The sequence below is a fragment of the Rhagoletis pomonella genome, unplaced genomic scaffold (genome assembly GCF_013731165.1).
Source record: "Rhagoletis pomonella isolate Grant_MI unplaced genomic scaffold, Rhpom_1.0 Rhpom_scaffold_00002, whole genome shotgun sequence".
Taxonomy (NCBI): Eukaryota; Metazoa; Arthropoda; class Insecta; order Diptera; family Tephritidae; genus Rhagoletis; species Rhagoletis pomonella.
In genome coordinates, this window is record NW_023458556.1 from 89,084,061 (window position 1) to 89,110,281 (window position 26,221).

General features: G+C 33.8%; 1 protein-coding gene across 1 annotated transcript in view; it reads left to right on the forward strand.

Annotated features, from left to right (window-relative positions):
- The window catches only part of LOC118755845 (syntaxin-binding protein 5), a gene marked incomplete at its 5' end in the record, with an annotated part of 814,838 nt that overhangs the window by 671,660 nt on the left and 116,957 nt on the right, over positions 1-26,221 (forward strand).

The following is a 26,221-nucleotide window of genomic DNA, read 5'->3' on the forward strand; positions in this document are numbered from 1 at the left end:
GATGAAGATGAAGATGAAGATGAAGATGAAGATGAAGATGAAGATGACGACGAAGATGAAGATGAAGATGAAGATGAAGATGAAGATGAAGATGAAGATGAACATAAAGATGACGATCAATATGAACATGAACATGAACTTGAACATGAAAATGAACATGAACATGAACATGAACTTGAACATGAAAATGAACATGAAAATGAACATGAACATGAACATGATTATGAACATGAACATGAACATGAACATGAACATAAACATGAACATGAACGTGAACATGATTATGAACATGAACACGAACACGAACATGAACATGAACATGAACATGAACGTGAACAAAAACATGAACATGATTATGAACATGAACATGAACATGAACATGGACATGCACATGAACATGAACATGCACATAAACATGAACATGAGATGTTTCTACTCATGAACATAAACATACACATAAACATTAAAAGCGATAGATACAAAGATAGAGAGGAAGAAAGTGATAGGGATAAAAAGGAAATACTACTGAATAATGTGCGATGTTATATTGTGGTGTTTTTTTTTACATATGTTATGTTATCTAAACTCCCCTCCAATGGAATAGGTTATTCCAACTAATGTTATTTCAGCTAAACTCAACTCACATAAACTATTCTTAATTCTGCGGTTGAATTTCAACCGCTGGGCGAACACTAGTATTATTAAAGTCGGTTGAGCGGTTTCGGAGATTTGCGTAAACGAACACAGTGACACGGGATTTTTATATATTAAGATAGATATATTATATATTATTATTATATTTTGGCTGTATACGTTGTTTCTGATTGTCGCAAAAAAAACTTGCCTAGTGAAGAATTTGGCCCTTGATATGATGGTTGCTAAAAGCTATTTATATTCGAAATTGCATGAAAATTGGAAAAAAGGATCATATATACTAATCTAGACAAAAAGCTACCTACTTACCAATTTTTAAGCAAATCGGACCATAAATACGATTTTTTCGAATGGATCGGACCCTGGTCCACTTTTCTGAAAAAATGATCCTATATGCTAATCTAGGCAAAAGGCTACCAAAGTACCAAATTTTAAGCAAATCGGACCATAAATGCGATTTTTTCGAATGGATCGGACCCTGGTCCACTTTTCGAAAAAAATTATCCTATATGCTAATCCAGGAAAAAAGCTACCTACGTACCAAATTTTAATCAAATTGGACCATAATAAGATCGGTCCCTGGTCCACCTACCGGAAAAAAGTAAAACCTACCTTAAGCATGGTGGTTGCCTAAAGCTATTTATATACAAAATTTCATGAAAATCAGACCAGCCGTTCGCGACTTTACCTGTTACAAAAAAAAAGGGACTTTTCTTTATATAATTAGTATAGGTGTAAACCAAAGTTCTTGTGACTTATGGCTCCGAAGTTATAGATGATAAATGCTCCACGCCTATAGGATGTGCCACGCCCTCTTTTCCACACTCATGTATATATCCCCTATTATAAGCACCTACCATAGAAATGGTTGCATACCAAATTCCAAGTTCATGTGACTTATGGTTCCGAAGTTACGTCTGATAAAAGTTTCACGCCTATGGGATGTGCACGCCCCTTTTTTCAATCTAATTTATATATGCCCTCCTATAAGCACCTGCATACCAAATTTCAAATTCGTGGGACTTATGGTTCCGAAGTTATAGGTGATAAAAATTTCCGCGAATATGGGATGTGCCACGTCTGCATGCCGAATTTCAATTTCATATAACATATGGTTCCGAAGTTATAGCTTATAAAAAAATTTCACGCCTATGAGATGTGCCACGCCCCCTTATACAAACTCATTTATATAGAAATGGCTGCATACCAAATTTCAAGTTCATGTGACTTATGGTTCCGAAGTTATGGCTGATTAAAAATTTCAAGCCTATGGAAGGTGCCACGCCCCCTTGTCGGATCCCAATTTTTTTCACCCTATTATAGGTCCAGGTGTCATCGCAATACTCTCTCAAAATTTTTTTCGATTCTGTCCGTCCGTTTAGGCTGCAACCTGGCACATACATACATACATACCTCCACAAATATATAGTAGATTATTTTATTTCAAGCCAGTTTTAACGAATCCACAACTGTAACAACAACAAGTAAGAAAGTCTAAGTTCGGGCGGAGCCGAACATTAAATACCCGGCGCAAGTGTTAAGTATATGTTTTTTCACCTTTCCGAAACCTACCGCTAGATGGTAAGCCGGGTGTATCAATTTTGAGTAAATTAGCGTCCTTAAATTTCGAAATATTGCAGTTTCAAGAATTTCTGAAATTTACCGTTATATGAAAAGCGGCCGCAATTTTAGTCCGATTTCAATAATTTTCAACATTTTGCTTTTATGTGACAATCACAATCACCATACCGAGTTTGGTACAAATTGGTATAACGGTTACTGAGATACATATATGTGATCATAAGTGGGCGGTGCCACGCCCATTTTCCAAGATTTTATCATAAGCGTATTTATTGGTAAAGAATTGTTGCAAACATCAATTTTGAATAGATTAGCTTTAATATTTACTGATTTATCGAAGATTTTGCATTTCTCTAAATTACCGTTATATGGGATGTGGGCGTGGTTATTGTCCGATTTTCAAAAATTTTCGGCCATTTAGTATGCTGTACCAAGGCCAATAACTGTGCCAAGTTTAGAAGAAATTGGTGTAGCGGTTACCAAGATATACACATGGAACCATAAGTGGGCGTGGCTACTCCCATTTTCCAAAAATTTGGAATATTCTTATTTTTCGTCTGAAAACTATTGTAAATATCAATTTTGAGTGAATTATCTTGAGTAGTTACTAAAATATCGCAGTTTTCGTATTTCTGGAAATTACCGTTATATGGGAAGTGGGCGTGGTTACTGTCTGATTTCGCTCATTTTCAATACCAATTTCGTTGAGATATCTCAATTTTTGCTCGAGTTATCGTGTACACGGGCGGACGGACAGACGGCAGACGGACAGACGGACGGACAGACAGACATGGCTTAATCGACTTCTCTATTCATTCTGAGCATTTATGTATACATTTGTCTATATCTATCTCGATTCGTTTTGGCTGTTACAAACAACAAAATTAATATACCCTTGTGCACAAGTGCGCTCGGGTATAAAAATAATTCGTGTTTATGTTGTTTTCTTCTAAAACTTTGAAAGCAAAAAAAGAAATACGGCCACCTTTGGTACGTACAGCTGTCATCGCCCAGCAGGGCGATACAAATAAATCTATCGCCAGGAATCGCCGCCGAGCGAACTTCGCTTTTCGTTTTGGCTGTGTTCAATTTTACATTATTGCGGGTGTTCTAATTTTGACAGCACGAATTTCGATGTGGTGAGTTCGCCGTTCGCCGGCATTGTATTTCAGCTATAAGTACGGTGACCATCCGTTCTGTTTTTTTCAGGACCGTACTGTTTTTCAAAGGTCGGTCCTGCGTAGTTTTTCAAACCTAAAAAACCTGAAAATGTACTGATTTTTTCCAAGTGTCCTGCATTTGTCCCGCATTTTATTCGTTATTTTAAAATTATCGGACAATGGATGGATTTTTTCAAAAAAGTGTTTTTTGGTACTTTTCGTAGCTTTTCTTCAATATCTCATGAAAAAATCTCCCAATCAAGGTAAGCTTACAGCTCGAAGGGTACTTATGTGCCTCTTACCAAAATATATAACTTGTGGCGACTTCAATGAAAATTATTAGTGCTACAGGCGACCATTTGCATTTTGTCGTCAAAGTTGAAAAAAGTGAGAGTTTCAATCAAATACGCAGTTTTATTTGAGTATTTTTTTCATTAGTTTAAAAATTCGATAATTAATATATATCATTACAGTAAATTTTTAGCCAAAGATAATGAAAATCGGATTAGAAATGCAGATGCTATGAAGCGCAATCTGCACAAATTATATATTTTTGTAAAGGGCACATAAATACCTTTGTAACTCGTCGTTTACGTCGATTCATGACGTCGATTTTTGACAAATAACTGCGAAAAGTGCCAAAAAACAAAAAAAGGGTATTGTTTTCGTTTTGAATGACTCAAAATTTGCCTATAAAATAATCTTTTAAAGATTTTCACTTTTCGTGTAAGCTATTGTTAACCGACTTCCAAAAAAGGAGGAGGTTATCAGTTCGTCGGAATATTTTTTTTTTTTTTATGTATGTTACCGCATAACTTTGCACCACGTCACCCGATTTCAATAATTCTTTTTGCAAAAAAAAAATATATATATATATATATCTCATGATCCACTGATCGGATCTCAACCAGATTAGTATGGGACCACCTCTGAGACTCTACCTTTCCGATGCAAAAAGAATTATCGGTTAACGTGGTCCAAAGTTATGCGGTAACATACATAAAAAAAATTGGAAGTCGGTTAATAATAATGAAAACAAGTAAACTTTTTATGTAATTTTTAAGAAGGGCACAATTAATTATGTCATAACTTTTTAAACACATCAATTTCTGATTTGAAATTAAATGGGCATTTAGCACTTATGTGTACACTTCCAATGTAGTAGGTAAGAAAAGTGTGAATTAAAAAATAACGAAATGGCAAGTAACTCAAAGTATGTAGCTCCACATTTCACAATTTTAAAAATTTTCGGTTTATCGCGTATAGTTTTGAAATAATTTAATTTTAAGAATTTTTTAAGTATGTATTGTATTCTACAAACAATTACGAATAATTTGATACCTTAGCAAGCGGTGTGCTTTCAAAATAATTTTAAAGATAAACTATTCTGCGATCTTGAGCGTAGTTTTTATTCCAAAAACATCTTAATTGAAGGTACATTTTGAAAATACGTCGAAGTGATCTAAATCTTTCTATAACTGCTAGTCCTTATAACATTACATATACCTGTAAAATGCTTCAAAAAAAATTTTTTCTAGAAGTGTGTAAGAACCGTGATGTACTACTTTCAATGATGCTCCCTTTAGTAGTCAGAATATTTCGAGCGTGGTATCAAATAAACTTTTTTTCAACGAAGGTTCTGATAGTTGCCCTTACTCAACTGGAGCCTTCTAAATTCAATGGCGTCCTCAGTTTTACCCTATTGGCTCCACTTTTCGATGGTATTTTAATATTACCTTCACTATCTCTTAAAATCATCGAACTCGGTTCACTATAACATGTAGCTCCCATACAACTGATTATTCAGAGACGTTGTTTTGCGTTATAACTCATCAAATTTAGTGGGTAAAAATTCAGTATAGGTTCACTTTAACATATAGCACGCATACAATTTATTATTCAGATATGAAGTTAGAGTTATAGCGCAAATCCATTTCGATAATTTTAAGGAATAATTAAGGTAATATTAAAAACCCGTTATGTGGAAAATTTTAGTAAAATAACTTCAAAACTGAGGGAGTTATTTATAAAATAGTTAAAATTTAATCAAATATTCAATTACCGCTATCACGAAAACCGGAGCCAATTTGGTAAAATGGGGGGTGCCATTGAATTTAGAACATCCCAATTAAGTGAGTTCAACTTTCAAATACTATGCTCAAAGTTTACAACTTGAACAGCGTAATTTGAACCCAGCTTATTCTTTTGTTTTCTATTTAATGTTTATTCCTCGTCCAACTTTTGAAGCACTTGATGAAAATGAATTACACTTATATTAATTTATTAAGAGATTACGAATAAAATGGTATATAAAACATTGGTGAGCTCACAAATTTAAAAATTAATTTTTTTTTTGGAAAGTGTACCTATTTTTTAGATGTGCCCATATACGCGAAGAGATACGCGTTGTTTAAAGTATGACTAGTCGGGACCAAATTAGATTCAATTCAGTCAGTTTTTACTAATATTTCTTTATTATAGCTTTCCATATTTTTTGCTTAGGAACAGTTATTTATGTACATATGTGTACTTTACTTAACAATGAATTTCGGATAGACCTTAGCTTTTAATTTATCCCAGCAATTCTTTTCACTCCTCCTTACTTTTAATAAATGCCATAAGTACTTGAAATGTGGGCAAAAAATTTCTCTCGAGTGCAGGCGAAAACACATTCTATATGTACTGTTCACTTTTATGTATAATTATTTTCATAATTATTTATGTAAAAACATTATTTTATATATTATGTTTAATTGTATTTTTTTTCATTAACTCAAATGTATCTTAATTAAAGGCGATCCCATTGTCATATCCATTTTTATTACCTTCATATTTACTTAACCCAGATAAACGGAGGAACATCTGTAGCCAGAACGTCGGCATCGTGCCCATCGAGTTGTGGTAGCAAAGTTGCTGTTTCAGGTAGTCCATCTGATCGCCGTGCAAATGATGCCAGTGAAGTGGAACCGTTCAATAATAGTGATGGCGGCTGTATGCCTGATGGCATTGGTAATATCGCTTCCAAATCAACATTTCAGGAGCAATTGCCATCATCATTACCTACTGAAAATCCTGAAACAGCCACTAATCCGAGCTGCAGTGAAATCGGAGCCTCTGCAGCCCAACCATCTCCTCAGCAACCTGTTCAACAACAAGTATCAATCCAATCTGAAATCCTTAGAAAATCACGATCGCAAGGTGGGACATCTTAAATTGTCTTTTTCCATTCACAAACCATAAGTGGTAACAGTATTTTTTCGCATTGCATTTTATTCATAGTTATCTCAATCCTTTTACTAATTGCTCACAGTTTTATCGTTAGACCTGCTTTTCACACACGACCGACCGTAGACCATACCACAAAAAAGTTCAAATTGTTCCCATCGATTATGTGTACTTAGTTATAGGACAAATCCACAAAAGGCGTTGAAGTAAGAAGGGCTTTCAATTTTATATTTTTGATTAAGCGCTCAATCAGAATCTAATCAGAAGCTAGTTCAAATAGTGTGTTCTTGGCGTCGGTTTAGCCCAAATCTGTGAATTAACTTCACCTGAAGATAGGTTGTCCTTATCAAGCACAGATGCCAATGTTAGAGGAATTTTAATTGTCTTTTTAGATGTTCTTATCATTATCGAGTCGCGAACGACGTTACAGAGCTACATCTTAACTCGATTCGAAAATGGTTGGAGAACTTACAAATACTTCTCAAAATATGTTCATATTTCCTTCTAACGTTTCATATTAGAGAACATGTTTAGTTCTCAAAATAACCTCTGATCGATAACAAAGCTTAATGAAATAGAGGGCACTACCGAATTGATGTATATTAATTAATAGCTCCTATTGTTTTTAATTGTTATGTGGAATATCCTTAGGAATTCCTATGATTATATATTTTTGTTTCAAAGCTATGCATTTATGGAATTATCTAAAGCATTTTGCTGTGAACAAAAAGCATTTTTTGCGTTTTCGTAAGGTATTTCATAATAAATGAATTGATCGCTATACAATTAAAAGACCTAAAGAGCGAAGCAAAAAAATGTGCACAATGATACACAGTTTACCATTAAACTGTAAAGTAATTCAAAGGATTGAACATAGAGCAAAGAAATATAAGGGAATAATCATAGTCGGACGCTGTGGTATAGTGGTAAGCAGTGCGCGCTTCCACTCCACATCATCTGGGTTCAAGCCCTGGTCAAAGCAACATCGCAAAAAAATATAGAAAAAAGGTTTTTTCTTAACAGCGGTCGTCCCTCGGCAGGCAATGGCAAACCTCCGAGTGTATTTCTGCCATGAAAAACAGCTTCTCATAAAAATACAGTCGCCGTTCGGAGTCGGCGTAAAACTGTAGGTCCCTCCGATTTGTGTGACAACATCAAGGCGCACGCCACAAAACGGAGGAGAAGCTCGGCCAAACACTAACATATGTGTAAGCGCCAATCTATTATTATTATTATTAATCATAGTCCGCAGTTAGAGCTAAATTTACATATAGTTACAGTAATACTTAAAAGTTAGAGACCACTTTATTTTCATGTGTAGTACTATGTTATACCAAAAGCCGGCTCTAACACAAAATTCTATTACAAAAGTAATATAATAGCAGTTTTATGTCAACGTGCAACACTGATTTTTCAGTTAAATAGTTTCGATTATTTACCATGGCTCTCCCAACTTAGCAACATATACATACATACATAGCTACTTATGTTTGTATATATGTACTAGGAATGTTAATCCCGGGATCCCTGGATACCAGCCTTTTTTAGGTCCCGAAAATCCCGGGATTCTTGGAAAATAATCCCGGGATTTTCGGGATTTGTAATTTGCACTGATGGCAAAAATACACCCAGAAAAAAGTGAGCTAAATATATTTCTCTCAACACATAATTTGGTTATAGTTGCATTATTTAGTTATAGTTACCAAATCCTGTGTTGAGAGAATCATTTTTGGCGGAGTTTTTTCTGGGTGTAGAAATACTTTTTCTTGACCAGTATTGGCTATATTTCTTTTTCTTATTTAATAATTAATATAAATGTCTAGGTCACTATGCATATAACCAAGAATGATAGAATACGAGATTGCGCCGTCCTGGGCGTTGACATTTGTGTACCACAAGTAAACAAAGAATAGAGCGAAGAGAAGAATGAGTTCAACTGCCAAAGCAGTTCACTTTACAGCGAAGAACGTGTTTTAATTTTGCTAAATGCGAAAATATTGCATTTTTCACCTAATCAATTAGAGAACAGTTAACATTTTAGTGCACTCCATTGCTTTGCAATTTAGGCTGCTTCAGCAAACGTTTTAGTGCACTCCATTGCTTTGCAATTAAGGCTGTTGCAGAAAACTGCAGCAGCATCTCTTCGGGATTGATTAGTTAACTTGCTAATGGAGGCTGCGTGGAGCAGAAACAAAATCATTGTGAGGAAATGCTGTTAATATAATAATAGAGAAACATTTCGGGAACGGCATTGCCGTGCCCTATGTACACAAAATGCAGCTATTCGACCCAGCGCTACACTTGCACCTACGCTTCTTGCATCTTGGGGGCTGTCGCAATTTAACACACAGCCCTTCATTGTATTAGTTTTTACGCAGTCTTCAACTCGAAAATCACTCACAAATAGCAAATTAAACAATTTAAACTGATTTTTCACTTATAGTTCAAATTTCTCCTTCGCTGATTTGTAAACAAAGGTTTATTTACAAGTTACCACAATTGTCAAAATCGGCAAAACCAAAGTAGCGGTATCACTGACGGCGCCACCTTTGTTCGCTGCACCGTGGCATATAACACCGTGCGATAGTAAATTTTACACACAAAAATCAATATATTCGCGAAACCATGGGCCAAATATAGTACAGTTGCGTTTTTAGTTTTTCAATCGTACGTCAGTAATTCTAAAATGATTTAAAAATTCAGTGAAATGTGGTTAGAGACGAAGTATGGGTATCAAATTAAAGAGGAAATTCTGTAGAATTTAAACAGATTCAATATTTTGGTACATGAGGGCTGGTAAATATGGAAAATGTCCTTTTAAAATTTTATCCTTGAAATTTCGCAATACATATTTGTTATTAAAAAAATTATATATTATGGACTTATAAAAATTCGATAACATTCTTGAATTTCGTCCTTCTAACTTTATCAGCTTAAAAAATTACCTATTCGTCCTTATGAATCCAGAAAATTTTAATTTTTCAAATTCTAAAGAAACTTCCTCTTGCATTTGATACCCATATTTTTATTATACATTGCATTGAATTTTTTAAATAATTTTTGGAATTAATCATATCTTTGAAATGACAATGTCCTTTAAAATAAATAATTTTTGGAATTAAATAAAAACGCCACTTTAAATAAAAAATTAGGTTTCAAACCCATTTCATTATAATTATTATTAATTTTATGGAAGGAGAGCTTCTCAAACAATATATGTAGAAGAATTTCTTTTACGGGATCCCGGGATTGTGATAACGACATCCCAAAAATCCCGAGATCGTAAAAAGCGAATATTTTAACATCTCTACTATGTACCTGTCACGATACAAAACAGAAGGTAGTTTCAATAAACAGCTTTTGTCGGATAATACAATTATTTGAAGTTTCATAAATTGTCAGTATTATCAACGACCTTGTCGCTTTGATAATATTAAAACAATAAATTGAAGTATGTTCTTTCCCATATTTATACCAATGTAATAATATATCAAATCAAAAATCATATTAGTGCTTGAGTTTTTTTTTACTTACGTGGTTCCCAACCTTTTTATTAAAAAACATTTAAAATGTAAACTGCTAAAGGCGACTTCATTGTAATTGTTCTTTTTATTCTATAATAACAACCACAAGCGCATTATTTATATTGTTTTTGTCAATTTCTTGTTTTGAATGCAATCTTGCGATTTAAAAATCTTATTCTTCCCAAATAAAATCTTTTTATAATATTTTGGACCAAATTTACTTATAAATGTCTCATCAGATTTTGCAAAAAATTAAGCTTTGTGGTTAGCGTATCACCATTAACTTCAACAAATTTTTAATTTAAATTTCCAATGTATGCAAAAAACTTGAAGTCAGCTTGTATAGACCGCCCTCCGATAAAAAATTAACATAAGTAATTTTGATCACTTTCTTCATGCGTTCTGAAACCTTGTTTCGACAACGCCATTTTCGAAATTATGTAGCCGGCAATATTTTCAAGTCCATCATATTCCACATCTTTGAGTGACTAAATAACTCGCTAACCAGAATGATGAGGCTGTGGCATGTACCAAGAGCTGTCTAAAGTTAAAATATTCTAAATGCTCTAAGCTGCCCACAATATGTAGCTGTGGTTGTGGTGTATTATTGCTGATGTAGCTAGCGAAATAGCTTGCGGTTGTGGTACTAACTACATTCTGGTTAGCCAGTAAGGAAATCTTCCGCTTTACAAAAATATCACAGCGCACGGCAGTACGCGCGAGTGACGAAAGCAGCCACAGTAGCATGCTGAAATGACTCGCTTATATATACACGAGATTTGGAAGTTTTTATCCAGACGTCCAATCGACACGTTTGAGATATCGTTGGAAAGGTCTTTTAGAGTGTGTCCAGATAATGTATTCAAGCTTCATACACGATTAACCGGATTCTTAAAAATTAGGCTAAAGTGTTGCGAAACAAAAACCGTTTTTTTGCTTTTGCCGGTTTAAGGGGGCATGTGGGTACACCCACCATATTTAGTGTTGTTCTATAGGCCAATACCTTTGAAACGATACCTTATATATTAAGTTCCGGCTCCTAGTTGGAAAGATATACAGGTAAATGTGTTTTGGTTCGTGTCTCCACTATGAGATGCTTTGGTATTTTGGTAAAGTACGAAAAAAACTGAGAAGGTTTTGTTCCAGGATGTCTTGATTCGTATGCCTTTGTGGGCGTGGCTGCTGCCTGAAATTCGAAAAAAGGCAATTTTTTAAACTATCACTGAGGCCGCACTACTCGGTCCATGTCATTGATGTGGATATCAGTAGAAGGGTCTTTAAACAAGCTATCTAACGCTATCTTTTGTGTTTATAAAATATAAATATATCATAACGTTATCGCCTGAAAACTAAAAATCTAGCTGCTGAAAATATAAATTTCGAGCATTTTCTCAAAAACTGGTCCGTCGATTTTAATCTAAGTTTCCACAAATCTAGCCCAAAACCTTAGATTTCATCTGGTATACAGCTTATATCTGGGAAAACTCTTGTTGTGGAGATATTGCGATTCAAATTGAAAAAATGTCGCTCCAAAAAGGGTCAAATGGTTAAAAATTAACATATCCGTCTAATTTGGTTACTTTAAGATATAAAAATAACTTACCCAGTTCCCCGAAAAAAATGCCCATTCCCCGATTGCCACTTAAACCGAAATTCCCTGCAAATCGGGGACTTTCCCGCGAGTTGACAAGTTGAAGGATGCATATGTGCTAATCACTTCGTAAATGTCTTAGAAACCACAATTTGTGTGTATATATATGAATGCATTTAGTTCACCCAATGTGCCGCTACTACTTACATAAAATGTATAAATTGCCACTGAGCAAAACTACTTGAGAAAAAAGCATTAGTTTAGTAGCACGAGTGCAACATCGTACACGTGATAGAAGTAAAACTTCTTAAACAAGTAATTTTTAGCAAAAAAAAAACCGACTTAAAAAATATATATATATATCTATATATTTCATGATCCAATGATCGGATCTAAACCAAATTAGTATGGGTCCACCTCTGAGACACTACCTTTCCGTTGCAAAATTATTGAAATCGGTTGACGTCGTGCAAAGTTATGCGGTAACATACATAAAAAAAAAAAAAATATTCCGATGAACTGATAACCTCCTCCTTTTTTGGAAGTCGGTTAAAAAAGCACATGTGTGCGCCCCACACCTGGTAGAAATCTTAACAAAAATAAACTACGAGACTATCAGACGAATGCAGTTGTTTATTGTATCCAACGTTGGTACCAAGTTGATACATTTTTATCATTTCTTATATTTGTAACCGACTTCCAAAAAAGGAGGAGGTTATCAGTTCGTCGGAATATATATATATTTTTTTTTTATGTATGTTACCGCATAACATTGGACCACGTTAACCGATTTCGATAATTCTTTTTGCATCGGAAAGGTAGTGTCGCAGAGGTGGTCCCATACTAATCTGGTTAAGATCCGATCAGTGGATCATGAGATATATATATATATTTTTTTTTATATGAGAGTTGAAGTCGGTTTTTTTTTTGCTAAAAATTACTTGTTAATCTTTAATTTTTTCGAATACAAAGGATATGATCATTCTTTTTCGCTTTATTTCGTATTCGAAAAATTATGTGTTTCAATGGACACATCGATTTGAATACATAATTTAGATTTAGAGAATATTTTTAGCAATTTATTTGAGAAAAATAAAACATTTAGTTTATTGTTTGTATTTTCGACGATTTTAAATTTGCTACCCCAAAATAATTGATATCAAATAAAACACCTCTTTGAGGTAAAATTTTCGAGTGACGAAAGCTGAACTAGAAAATCAAAATTTATGATATCAATTTCGTGACGAAAATTATACGCATTTTTTAACTGCCTTTGAAACGTACGGAAAATCTTTTTTTATTTATTCGGAACGTTGCATTTACTGCTAGAAACACAAAATAAAAAGCAGAAGTTTTGCAACGATTCGTATGAATAAAAAAGATTTTCCCTACGTTTCCAAGGCAGTTAAAAAATGCGTATAGTTTTCGTCACGAAATTGACATCATAAATTTTGTGTTTCTAGTTCAGCTTTCGTCACTCGAAAATTTTACCTCAAAGAGGTGTTTTATTTGATATACATATCGTCGCTTGAAATTCAAATAGACGTAGTAACATCGTAAATGAAATGGAAAAATTCATCACTAAATTTTAATTTTTTTTCATAAAATGATGTGTGTCAAAAAGTGAATTTTGAATTTTTTATTAGTTATGAGTTTTTGCATTTCAACGATCATGTTTGTTACGTCATTTTGCATTTCAGGTGACGATACATATATAACTTCTGGTGATCAGGTAGCATGGATTTTATGAAATGTCATAATTTTATTAAAAGTTAAATAGTTAACAACAACAACGAACTACCTTCTTTTTTGTATCATGGTACCTATTGCCGAATGAAAACCCATTACTAGATCTTTGATGTTTTTTTGCCAATAATTGTATTCATTTAATCTATCAAAAGCATATAAAAATCTTTATAAATACATATGCATTAGTTTATAACAAGATAATTTAATTTTACCATTATGTTGAAATCTTCGTAGAAAATATTTATATGTGCAAAGAAACAAGTATTATTATTACCGACTATTTTAAAAAATGTTTTAAAAGGAATTTTATTTGTTGGTATGGGATTGTATTTCTATTGCAAAATTTTATTTGTTTTAAGGTTTTCGGCATATATTTTACCGAAATTTTGTAGTAAAATTTATATTATTTCCGTCTATTTGTGAAGTTTGGTTCATTTAGTTTAAGTTTAAACACGTTATCATTCTGTTTTGAATAAGTAACAATCTTGTTGAGAAGTACATGCTACAACTTCCCAGTGTTATTAAAGCCCACATTTGGAGCTAGTTACTCTTAAAGTAGGTATTTTTGGTACACTTGTAGGCTGGTGTGATCTATTATTTAATGGTGCAAATAAAAAACTTATTCCACCATCGTTGCCCAACGTTTCGCTGAAATTTCCAGCGTCATCAGGGGCCACTATGTTTATTAAATCCAACAAAGAAATACAAGGAAAAAAACAAAAGATGTTAAAATGAATAATACATGTTGGCATACATGTGTTTGTAAAAACAAAGACAACAATTATGGACTAATGCAAAGAACATATACTCACAATAATATTAAACATTTGCTTTAAACTTAATATTAATACATATACACATAATCAGTACCACTCTCTATGGTAGTCTTGTCATTACTAAATTGTTTATTTTGATATGCATAACATGTCGGCGGCCGCGATGTTGTCCATATCTTCTTTTTAACCGACTTCCAAAAAGGAGGAGGTTATCAGTTCGTCGGAATTTTCTTTTTTTTTTTATGTATGTTACCGCATAACTTTGGACCACGTCAACCGATTTCGATAATTCTTTTTGCGTCGGAAAGGTAGTGTCTCAGAGGTAGTCCCATACTAATCTGGTTCAGATCCGATCAGCGGATCATGAGATATATATATATATTTTTTTTATATGAGAGTTGAAGTCGGTTTTTTTTTTGCTGAAAATTACTTGTTTGTTGATCGTATTCTCCCTTTTTTCTAATATTCTTAAGCTTTCCAAAGTGTATCTCGTCATTTCCCTCTTTTCCTTGTCAAAAATAAGGTAGGTATTTTGTTTCTTGAATAACGATTTTTCTGTTCGCACGGTATGAATAGCAACGTTTTACTGCTGGAATTTTCAAATACCTTCGGTCGAAATGAACGAAAAATTTGCCAACTTAATGCGGAAAGGATGTTTCTACTTTTGGATATTCATTTTTGCCATAGTGAAAAGATATTATTTGATTTCAAAAGCTATATGTTTTTTACTTTAATTCAAAGATCCCTTTCGCCAAGGATAGGTTTGCCGTAGAAGCCGGACGACTCTCCAAGTTGTGGTGGGCATCTGGATCAACTATATTGAAGTTGTATTCATCACTGAAAATTGCGTTTTTCAATTCTTCCTACAAAATTGTAATTTTTGTAAAATGCTAAAAAAGCATTTCATGCCATAGAGTGGGCTGTGGTTTAGCGATTTATTTCTTCACCCTAAGTTCCAAAGCTGTGTTTATTATTTGTTTTGAACTTTTACTTGTGACAGAGAGATTCTAATACATTTAAATTTTTACGGTAAATCGTGCTGTTCCTAGTAGCTAACTTTTAGATATTTGCACCACTCTTTTGGGGTTTTGTATAGTACCACCAAGCTTATTATTTCCATAGTCGTCGGGATTTTTAAAGGAACTTCTTATTATATTCTGCTATCCGATTACTTCAGCAGTTAATTAACTAATTTTTATTCCACAAAAATTCATTCCTGTTATACTTCCGGGCTCTTCTGCAGATAGTTCAATGCCACGGGATTTTATGGGCTATAATATGACATAGGTAAATAATAAAATGGTTTTTATTACAAAAAAAAGCTTTTATATGTTTAAATTTTTACCACACAGTCATTGGTCCAGATATCTGTTGAACATTTTTTACACTGGAGCAGGCGGAAACTGAATAGTTCATTTTGCACATATAATTATTTACTATTGAATATTAACTATTGTTTGTGATAATTGTGATTAAAATTGTAAAGGAACATCAACTTAACATATGAAAATACTTATAAACTAAAGGCTTTTATAATCGCATAGAGCAAAAAGTTTTAGTCTTCTTTCATAGAGCTAAAATGAGGAAAAACATATTGCACATATAATTCTTTTACTGGGGTATATCTGTGGTCACAAATCGTAACAGCCTAAGTCGCGTTTAGACAAAATCGAGTTGTGCATGCTATAGTATTCTGGAAATACTATTGCTTGCGTACATATGTGACATTGTAAATAACATTGTGAAACAGACCCAAAACGCACTGGGTTTTATTAGTTTATTTCTGAAAGTACACTTACCCATGAGTAAAACCCCAGCTGGACTTTTAAAAGTTAGCAATTTTTAGTTTTAGTCCCAGTAATATTTTATCTCCAGGCTATTTTTATACGCCCGAAATTGACTTTTAAATTAGATTTATACGAAGCTATTCCAACCAAGGCGAGCTTATACATGGCGGTAGCGGTATGACGTCGAGGAATTTTGCAGCCGCTTAAAACTTGCACTTTATTATACTTAAGTTAAATGGTCTACAAAGCTCTTTGTCAGAGGTTCCCAAACTTGCTTTTCTCGTAGACCCCTTTCATAATTTTACGGTTTCGCTTATCAAAAAATGTGAAGATTAGATCTAACGATGAAAATTTGCATTGTGGGTGAGTTCCAAAACTAAATTCGGAGTGGCAAAAATAAAAATAAAATATTTTCTTGCGTTCTATTTATTAAAGTAATGTGACTACACACTTGCAAGTTTTAAAAAAACAGAGCTCGTAAAGCCATCAAAGTACTCTCTCGCCCTGAGGAGTTATATTTTTTAAGAGCAATCCATAAACTCTACATATGTTCGGCTTGCTCCTGAATTGCATGTGACGTATTTGTAGGTTATTTGTGTTGATGGCATCATTTTTATTTTTATCGCTCCGATTTTTTAAAGTGATGCGAAAAATATTCTTCACTCACATTTTAAAAAAAAAAACTTGAAACAACAAAACCATGAAGCTGTTTACGCCAAACTTTATATTCAGAAACTGGCAAAAGAGAAAAGACCGAATCTAGAAAAATCGACGATAAACAAGCAAGCAAGCAAGAAGCACAAAAAGTGCAAAAGTGGGCAAATGGAGTTGTCATTTGCTACGAGAAGTCACCAGTCAGTAGTCCAAAAAGTTGTCTGCAGTCCCGCCTTCTTAATAATAATAATAATAATAGATTGGCACTTACACATATGTTAGTGTTTGGCTGAGCTTCTCCTCCGATTTTGTGGCGTGCGCCTTGATGTTGTCACACAAAGCGGAGGGACCTACAGTTTTACGCAGACTCCGAACGGCGATTGTATTTTTATGAGAAGCTGTTTTTCATGGCAGAAATACACTCGGAGGTTTGCCATTGCCTGCCGAGGGACGACCGCTGTTAAGAAAAAACCTTTTTTATAAATTTTTTTTTTGCGATGTTGCTTTGACCAGGGTTTGAACCCAGGTGCTGCGGAGTGGAAGCGCGCACTGCTTACCACTACACCACAGCGGCCGACGAGTGAGTACAAAAAACTAGATAGACTTTCTGATATTGAAGGCAACATGAGTTTTTCCCACCTGCATCGCCTCGATGGCTCTCAGTCATTGCTGATCGAACTTTTCACCCAGTTTCTGATGGTGGCTTCGATGGTCGAAGCGGGGAGTTTTATAACTGGGTGCGGATAGAAGAATGCCTGGTCTAAGCAAACTGTGGCCAAATGGTCAGATGTCTCATTGCCAGGCACTCCTGAGTGACCTGGCACCCAGAATATAGCGAGCTGGTTATGTTTGCCAACATAATTTAGTCGAAACTTGCATTATCGAACTAGTTTGGAAGTACTTAAATAGAGGTCTGGCCAATGCCTTAAGTGCAGCTTGGCTGTCACTGCAGACACGTAAACTCCTTGCCTTACACTTTTTTCCACCACGTAGTCTATGGCTTTGAGGATAGCAAATACTTCAGCTGGAAGAGAAAAGTGAAATTTTTCGGGCTCAGTGCTGGAATTAAACCAGCATTCCCTCTCAGGGAACTCAGCAGCGCGTCAAGAGTAGTATACACCACTCAAAAAAAGTAAAGTTAAATAAAGTAACCATTTTGATTCTTTACTATCGAAACCAGATACATTTTCGTGGACCCCCACTTACAACTCGTGGACCCCCATATTTTTTTAACGCCAACGTAGACCCCCGTCTAGTCTCCCGTGGATCCCTGGTGATCCACCTGGACCACTTTGGGAATCACTGCTCTAAGCTCTGCATAAAGTTTGAAATTTTGATTTATATAGTTTTCGTTAAAGCATGAACCATAATATTTTTATGAAAAAAAATAAAAAAATTTAGCTTTAAAAACCTTGCAAATATTTAACTAAAATTACCATATACTCATTACTGTTCCCCCCTATATGTATCCGAGATATTGCGAGTATTTCCATTCGCATTCGTTATGCGAATGATTCGCATCATTTTACACATTCGCATTCGACATTCGCATTCGCATCGAATGATACCAATGTTCAGCGAATGCGAATGTGTACATTGGCAGAGTCCACTTTTATATTGTTGAAAGCCCAATTTTCCACAGAGCGAAGACGAATTCGAATCGACGTCGTTACGACGTCGCTCTGGTGAAGTCGTTTGGGTGAACTCGAAACGACGTCGAAACGAAGTCGTTTTTTCCATAGTAAATGCAACGTCGTTGTTTCTCATCGAATCTACGTCGCTCTGGTGAAGTCGTTTGAGTGAACTCGAAACCACGTCAAAAAGAAGTCGTTATTTCCATACAAATTGCAACGTGGTTCCGACTTCGCTTTTTCTCATCGTTCCGGCGTCGGTCTGGTGAAGTCGTTTGGGTGAACTCGAAACAAATTCGTTTTTTCGAACCCACAAGTTTTTTGAGGAACCTTCGTTTTTTATTTTACAACTTAATATAGTGTTCCACGCCCACATTTTTAGATATCTAAGCATAAATAAAAGTCATTCATTTGGATAGTTAACCGTTTTTATTACGACATTTTTTTATTATGACAGAATATGGAATCCGCAATATACACTTGTGCTCAGAAAATTAAGCCACCACCTATATCTTTTTTCAGTATTCGTAATACCTTTAATATAAATTTTTTTTTTTAAATTTTTTTTTATATAGTTACAGTTCACTCTACAACAGTGTACTGTAGCAAGCTACTTACATTTCAAGCTACTTGAAAGCTTACTTGTATTCACTGGGCTTGGTTCGAAACAAGCAAGTAAATGCTTAGCTTGTTTGTTGGATTTCAACTCATACTCGTACTTGATTTACTTCAAACATATCCAAGTGTATGTCCAACGGGATATGGATAAGCGAAACAACAACACACTTAAAAATACCCTTTGGTTGTAACAAGCTAATTCACGGTTTGCAATATGTACGTACATATGTATTTACAAGTGCTGCTGCTTTATTCAAACTTGCTCGATTTAAGCTTCTACCGTATTCATTTGCATTCAAGCTATGAGATGAATTAGCTTGTTTGAAACAAGTGTGAATCATACTTGCGCTCGTATTTTTTTTCAAGTAGCTTGAAAACGTAAACGAATCGGCTTGTGCAGTACACTGCTCTACATCTATAATCATGTAAAGTAAGGTGTCATAGTTTCCATAAAATTTATAAAAGTTTAATAAAGCTTAACAAGTTTTCATAAAAATTTTGATTTTCTTAATTCGAATTTTTACAAAATTTGTTCATGTTGTTGTGTTAAATATGGTATAAAATTGTTTGTTAATTTTTATAAATTTTGTAGAAACTATGAAACATTGATTTACATGGTTATTGATATAGAACGGACTGTACTTTTATAAAAAATGTACGAAAAAAAAATAACTGAAATATGTAGGTGACTTAATGTTAACACAAGTGCATTTACAATATATGTTTGTGTGTGAATATTTCCCTTATTTTTCTTTTTAATTAATATTTAAGTGTGTACATTGAAAAAAATTAATTGAATTAAATTAAACTATTTTAAATAAAAAAAATTATTTTTAATTTTGTAGTACTGCCTGCAATTTTGAGCATCGTTTTGGAGTTCGGTGCTATATCGTTTTGTGGAACAAACTGTTCACCAAAACGTTTCGGAAACGACGTCGTTACGAAGTCGTTTGGCAAATTGGGATAACAGCCAGTTTCACCAGATTCATTTAAGTTCCATTTTCGAAATTTCGGTTTCACCAATCCATTTCAATTTGTTTTTAATTTTGATTTAAGTGACCTATGCTCTTCACTTAAATAAAAATTAACAGCCAGTTTCACCAAATTATTTAAGTTTAATTTTCGAATTTTTGGTTTCACCAATCAATTTTTAATTTTGATTTAAGTGACCTATGCTCTTCGCTTAAATCAGCCCTGCAGTGAAAAATTATCAATTGTTAAAACTAACCAACTTATAGTTAGCTTTTTGGCGAGATTTCGATTAATACCTCACTTTTAATTAGCTATGACAAAACCAACTTAAAGTGAATTGTAAAGTCGTGCAGGAGTCATGCAGACGCAATCGGGAGTTGGTTTTCTTTACAAGTTTCTATTAAATATCCTCATACAAAAATTACTTTCAATACACTTTTTTTCTGAACTTCGCAGATTCTTTTTCATATTCAGGACAAATAAAAGGAAGATCGAAATTTTATACTATCATTTTGAAGTTATGTCTGACGGTGTTCGAATATGGGGCCACCCAGAGCAGAATATGTAAACAAATATGAAATGTAATAAAATAAAGTAAATAAAAAAGTAAAAAAACAAAAAAATATTTTGTTTTTCTTATTGATATTTAATGTCCAAAAGTAGTTAGTTACAAGTTAGTTGACATGTAATGCAGAGGTATCCAGGTCTGACTTTTTTGCGGCCATCGCCCCACAAAAGTAGTTAGCTTTTTTCGAACAAAATACACAGTTAATAGTTAGCACTAGTGTTCGCGTAAACAGACTAAAGTTAGGTATAAGCTAACGTCACTCCCTGCAGGGAGAATAGCCACACTCAGAGGTGTTACACGTTTAATCACCTGATCATTGTGTATCTGCTGCTTACTTGTATACCAGCCCTGCTTTTACAACACAGCGTGCCAAAGCTTTCAACAGCTCTCAGTACAAATGAAAGCTTTCGCTAGCCTAGTCTGTTTTACAACCACTTTTTACTCACTTAAATGAATAGTTTATTGAAACTGAAAATTATTTAAATGAGAATTAAATACAAAATTAAATTAAAGTTAATTTCCACTTAAATAGTTTGGTGAAACTGGCTGTAAGTCTGAATAACCACACTCTGAGGTGTTACACGTTTAATCACCTGATCATTGTGTATCTGCTGCTTACTTGTATACCAGCCCTGCTATTACAACACAGCGTGCCAAAGCTTTCAAAAGCTCTCAGTACAAATGAAAGCTTTCGCTTGCCTAGTCTGTTTTACAACCACTTTTTACTCACTTAAATAAATAACTTATTGAAACTGAAAATAATTTAAATGAGAATTAAATAAAAAATTAAATTAAACGGCCTGAAGCTCATTAAAAATTGTTGAATATAATTGTTATAAGGCCATAAAAAAACAAAAACAAATAACTTAAGGACGAGCACACCTAAAAGTTAAACATTCTAAAAATAGAATTATTAGCAAAATCCAACAACCACATGATCAAGTGAATTGCAGCGGAATAGCTGCGCTTGATTGTGTTGGCAAAACAAAATGAAAAAAGTGGAAAAAAGTAACGATATTTTACAAGGCGAGCTTAGCACAGTGCATAGGCAACTGGCTGAGTCAGTGGGATCGTCGGTTCGAAGCCTACTGAAAGAAGTCTGATGAGGAAATGTGGTGATTTCCGAAATAGCAATCACTTCTACCATTTTTTCACATTATTGTTGCTTTTCCACAATAAGTTTTTCATTAAAAACGGCCTCAAGCTCATTAAAAATTGTTGAATAAAATAAATTAAAGTTAATTTCCACTTAAAAAGTTTGGCGAAACTGGCTGTAAGTCTGTCTAATCAGGGTGCGGACAATAATCGGTCTTTAGTTTCAGGCGCTAAACGGTTAAGTAGTATATCTAGCAACATTGATGGGCCTTCAACAAGTAGTGATAAAAGTCTTATAAGCAACCTAGAAATAATTTCCACAATTTTCCTCCAGCGAAAGCGAATGCTCGGATGTAGAATCTGGAGACATTAAAAAAATGTGAAACTAAAGCTCAATTGCAGGTCTATCTTAAAGAAAAACTAAACTAAACTAAAATACGACAAATTGACAGATCCGGCCCGCAAACATTTGAGCGCTCCACCTGCCACGTTCCAAGTGAGCAATTTTTCAGTGCAGCCGGCCTTATACACGAGCCTCTATGAAATCACCTCATGGGAGAAAAGGCAGCAAAATTACTTTTTTTGAAATATAATATGCTAGTTTTGAACTTTAACTTCTAGATTAAAACACTATAGGTTAAGCACTCGTTCAATGTTCTAATAATTTACTAAATATTTAAGTAATAAAAACGATGACTTAGCTTTTTTAATGTTATTCCCAACATTCGCATTCGCATTCACAAATTCGTATTCGCATTCGCGAATATGAAAAATATGACATTCGAAACATCCCTAGTATGTATGTATGTGACTATAAAAATCATAACAAGTTGAATAATTTGGCATAAATCCAATTTAGTCTGGTAACATTTTTCTCCGTGATGAGACGAGTTAAAAAATTTACTACGGTGTACAAATAAATTAAATTTTGCTGTGCCAAATACAAAGTGAAATTTTGACAGTTCAAAATCCAAACAAACGCTCGTGCGGAAGCTCTATTTTTGTGTGTTGCTGAAATTGTTCAAATATATATTTATTTTATAACTTACAAGTAACGCGCGCTTATTTGTTCTACCACCTCAGAGTAAGTGAGTGGAAGAACTAATTGACGAGCAAGTTTTTTCTAATGGGCATAGGAGTATATGATGCGGAACGACAAAGATTTCTTAGGGTGCCATATATTTTGCACGCGATGGTGTTGATGCGGTCAGCACAGCTAAGGTTAGTATTTATAACAAAACCTAAATTAGTTATATTTTTCAACCAGCTTTAAAGGATCGTTATCAAGGCAAAGAGATGGAATGCTGCTAAAACTTATTCTTGTTTTGCAGACAGGCAGAACATACGATTTTAGGGGGTTGAGACCAAGACCGTTATTCGCAGCCCATAGAGAGATGGAGCATAAGTCCTTGTTCAAATTACAGCTAGCAGGCATGTCCTGAAAATCGCGCGATTTAAAATCGGATCCGAAATGGCAATTCGCACGATTTGGTTTTGGGTGTTCTGTAATTCGTTCGATTTTATTTTAATTCGAACTTTACTTCGAAACAGCTGATTTGGTAAGCAGTGCGCGCTTCCACTCCGCAGCACCTGGGTTCAAACCCTGGTCAAAGCAACATCGCAAAAAATATAGAAAAAATTTGTTTCTTAACAGCGGTCGTCCCTCGGCAGGCAATGGCAACCCTCCGAGTGTATTTCTGCCATGAAAAACAGCTTCTCCTTTTCCTCCATATTTTTTATCTGTAAAATAGATAACAATATAATAATATGCATTAATAATAGCAATAAAAATTCCTATTTACCCTATTTTTGTCATTAAATGCAAATGCAAACGCACGAGAAAAGATACATGTAGACAGCTGATTGCCAAAGCGGGCAAAAGTTGAGAGTTTGTCCAAGATTTTGCTTCGTTTTGCTTTGCTTTGCATCAAACGTTTTTTATGTGAGCATACTCATGCATATGCCTACATCGATCTTATATGTCAAAGCAAAGAACTATCAAGCAAAGTGAAGAATGTTGTATGTGAATCAGCCTTAAGAGCCCGAAAAATCCATAGGCAAGTAGCTATGTAATTTTTACCTTTAAGGTTAGGTTATGTTTACAACTAAAAAAAATTCAAATCTGGAGGATACCCGTGGCCGCAGTTTGCCTTAGTACTCCCGCGGGACCCGCACCACGGAAAGAGCCTATGGGCCCATAGATCCAAAATCCGGCACGGGCTGTGACATTTTATCTATAAGTATACATACACTTCGTCGCCTGGGTAAAACATTGTCGTAAACGCGATTTTGACGATTTTTAGTTCTAGATGCAGTTATATACTTTGGAAAAAAAAAAATTTTTTCGATTGGTGTTATCAGTTTTTAGATATCTCCTTTATTTTCCGTGATATTGACTAAAATTTTTTCGATAATTTAGTAAAAATCTAGTTAGTGATGCAGTCATATTAAACTAATCAATATCTTACAAATGGCGTTCTCCATTTTTGGATATCTCCTTTAGTTTCCGTGATATTGAGTAAATAGTGTCGTTAATTTAGTAGAAATTTTGTCGTATTAAGTGGCTGCCAAATTGTGGACAAATGACGCTTACGACAAAATTTTACTAAAGAAAATCCTTCATAAACTCAAAACTTATTAACAATAAACATTAAAAATAAAATAATTTAAGAATTTTGTGAACTACACCTGAATTAGAATTGCAACTTTCTGAATTTCAAATGGAAATTCTGAATTTAAATTGCAACTTTCTGAATTTAAAATAGAAATTATGAATTTGAATTGCAGCTTTCTGAATTTAAAATGGAAATTTTGAATTTGAATTGTAACTTTAAAATGGAAATTCTGAATTTGAAATGGAAATTTTGAACTTGGATTTGTAACTTTCTGGATTCAAATTGAAACTTTCTGGTGGTTGAAACGGTGGTTTATTTCAGTGATTTTTAAGCGATTTTCGATAAATTTTTTGTGCAAATGTAATTAAAATGAAGTGCCCGGTGATTAGTTGCAAAAACATTTACAAAAATAATAAATTGGTTAGCACAAATATGCGCTACAAAATTGCTTGCATTTTTTTCTTTATGCTTCGTCTTCATATTCTTTGTTTACTTTTCAAAGAAAATAACATGGCGCCGGAACTACAAACGTCAGCCAAAAATTACTTTTTTCTTTTGCTTCATCTTGTCAGATCTTGTGTAGTTGGATCATGCCTCGGTTATCGCAACAGCCACTGTTTTTAATCTGTCACTATTACCGAGGGTATACTATTAATACATACTTTGTTGCCCTTTACTCGCCTTACACTTAATACTTGTTGCTCAAAATACTAAAATTGAGTATTAATTTGATAGAATTTTATTAACAGATTGCACATACTTTGTTGTCCTTTACTCGCCTTACACTTAATACTTGTTGCTCAAAATACTAAAATTGAGTATTAATTTGATAAAATTTTATTAACAGATTGCGAAAGAAAAAAATTTTATTTTTTCCAAAAATCAAAAATTCAAACCTTTTAAAAAACAAAAAACTCCTCCGCGAAAATTTAGGAATCTTTTAAGAACATGCTGAGGTACCATGCAAAAAAATATTAGCCCAAAAAATACAGTGGGGGTCAAAAATGGATGAATGGTGTTTCGTTTTTAATATTTACAATGTTTTTCAAGCTACAATTTTTATGTTTTTTTTTTATATAAAATTGGTTCATGCTTTAACAAAAATTATATACATCACACTTTCAAATTTTGTGCAGAACTTAGAAAAATTTTAAAAATTTGTATCTAAATTTCGAGCTTTTTAACCTGAAATTTTAGGAATTTTTTGGGTATGCAGTTAACAAGTTTATAAAATTCGAGTAAAACAAATGCAAGTTTTGAGCGGCTAAAAACTCGCATTGATTTTTAATATTTTTTTTTGTTGACGATGTTTTTCACTTTTTTCCATACAAACCTGAATTTCTTGTGGAAGAATATGCGCTAGACCGTTTGGGGGGAAAAAATGAAAAGATTAAACACCAGTTTTATTAAATTTCTCTATTTATATGAAAAAAAGCGTAAAGCCGTCAGCAAAAAAAAAATATTAAAAAACAATGCGATTTTATAGCCGCTCAAATTTGCACTCGTTTTACTAGAATTTTATAAGCTTGTTAACTGCATACCCAACTGGATAAAAGGCTCGAAATTTAGATAAAAATTTGAAGAAGTTTTTTAAGTTCTCCACAAAATTTATAAGTGTGATTTATTTCGTTTTTGTTAAAGCATAAACCATATTTTTATAAAATAAATACCAAAAAAATTTTAGCTTGAAAAACATTGTAAATATTAAAAACGAAACACCATTCATCCATTTTTGACCGCCACTGTATTAGTTTTTGAAATAGCTAGAAAAAATTGGGATTCGACAAGAGGCGTGGCACCTCCCATGGGCGTGAAATTTTTTATCAGCTGTAACCTCGGAACCATAAGTCACATAAATTTGCAATTTATGCAGGCATAGCTATGGTAGGTGCTCTTAGTAGGTTATAAATAGGGCTCGGAATCTCATGCACTAAAAAATTGAATATATGCGCATATAGTATGCACTCAAAATTCAAAAATATGCGTTATAAACAAGTAAAATATGCAATTAAAAATATTTT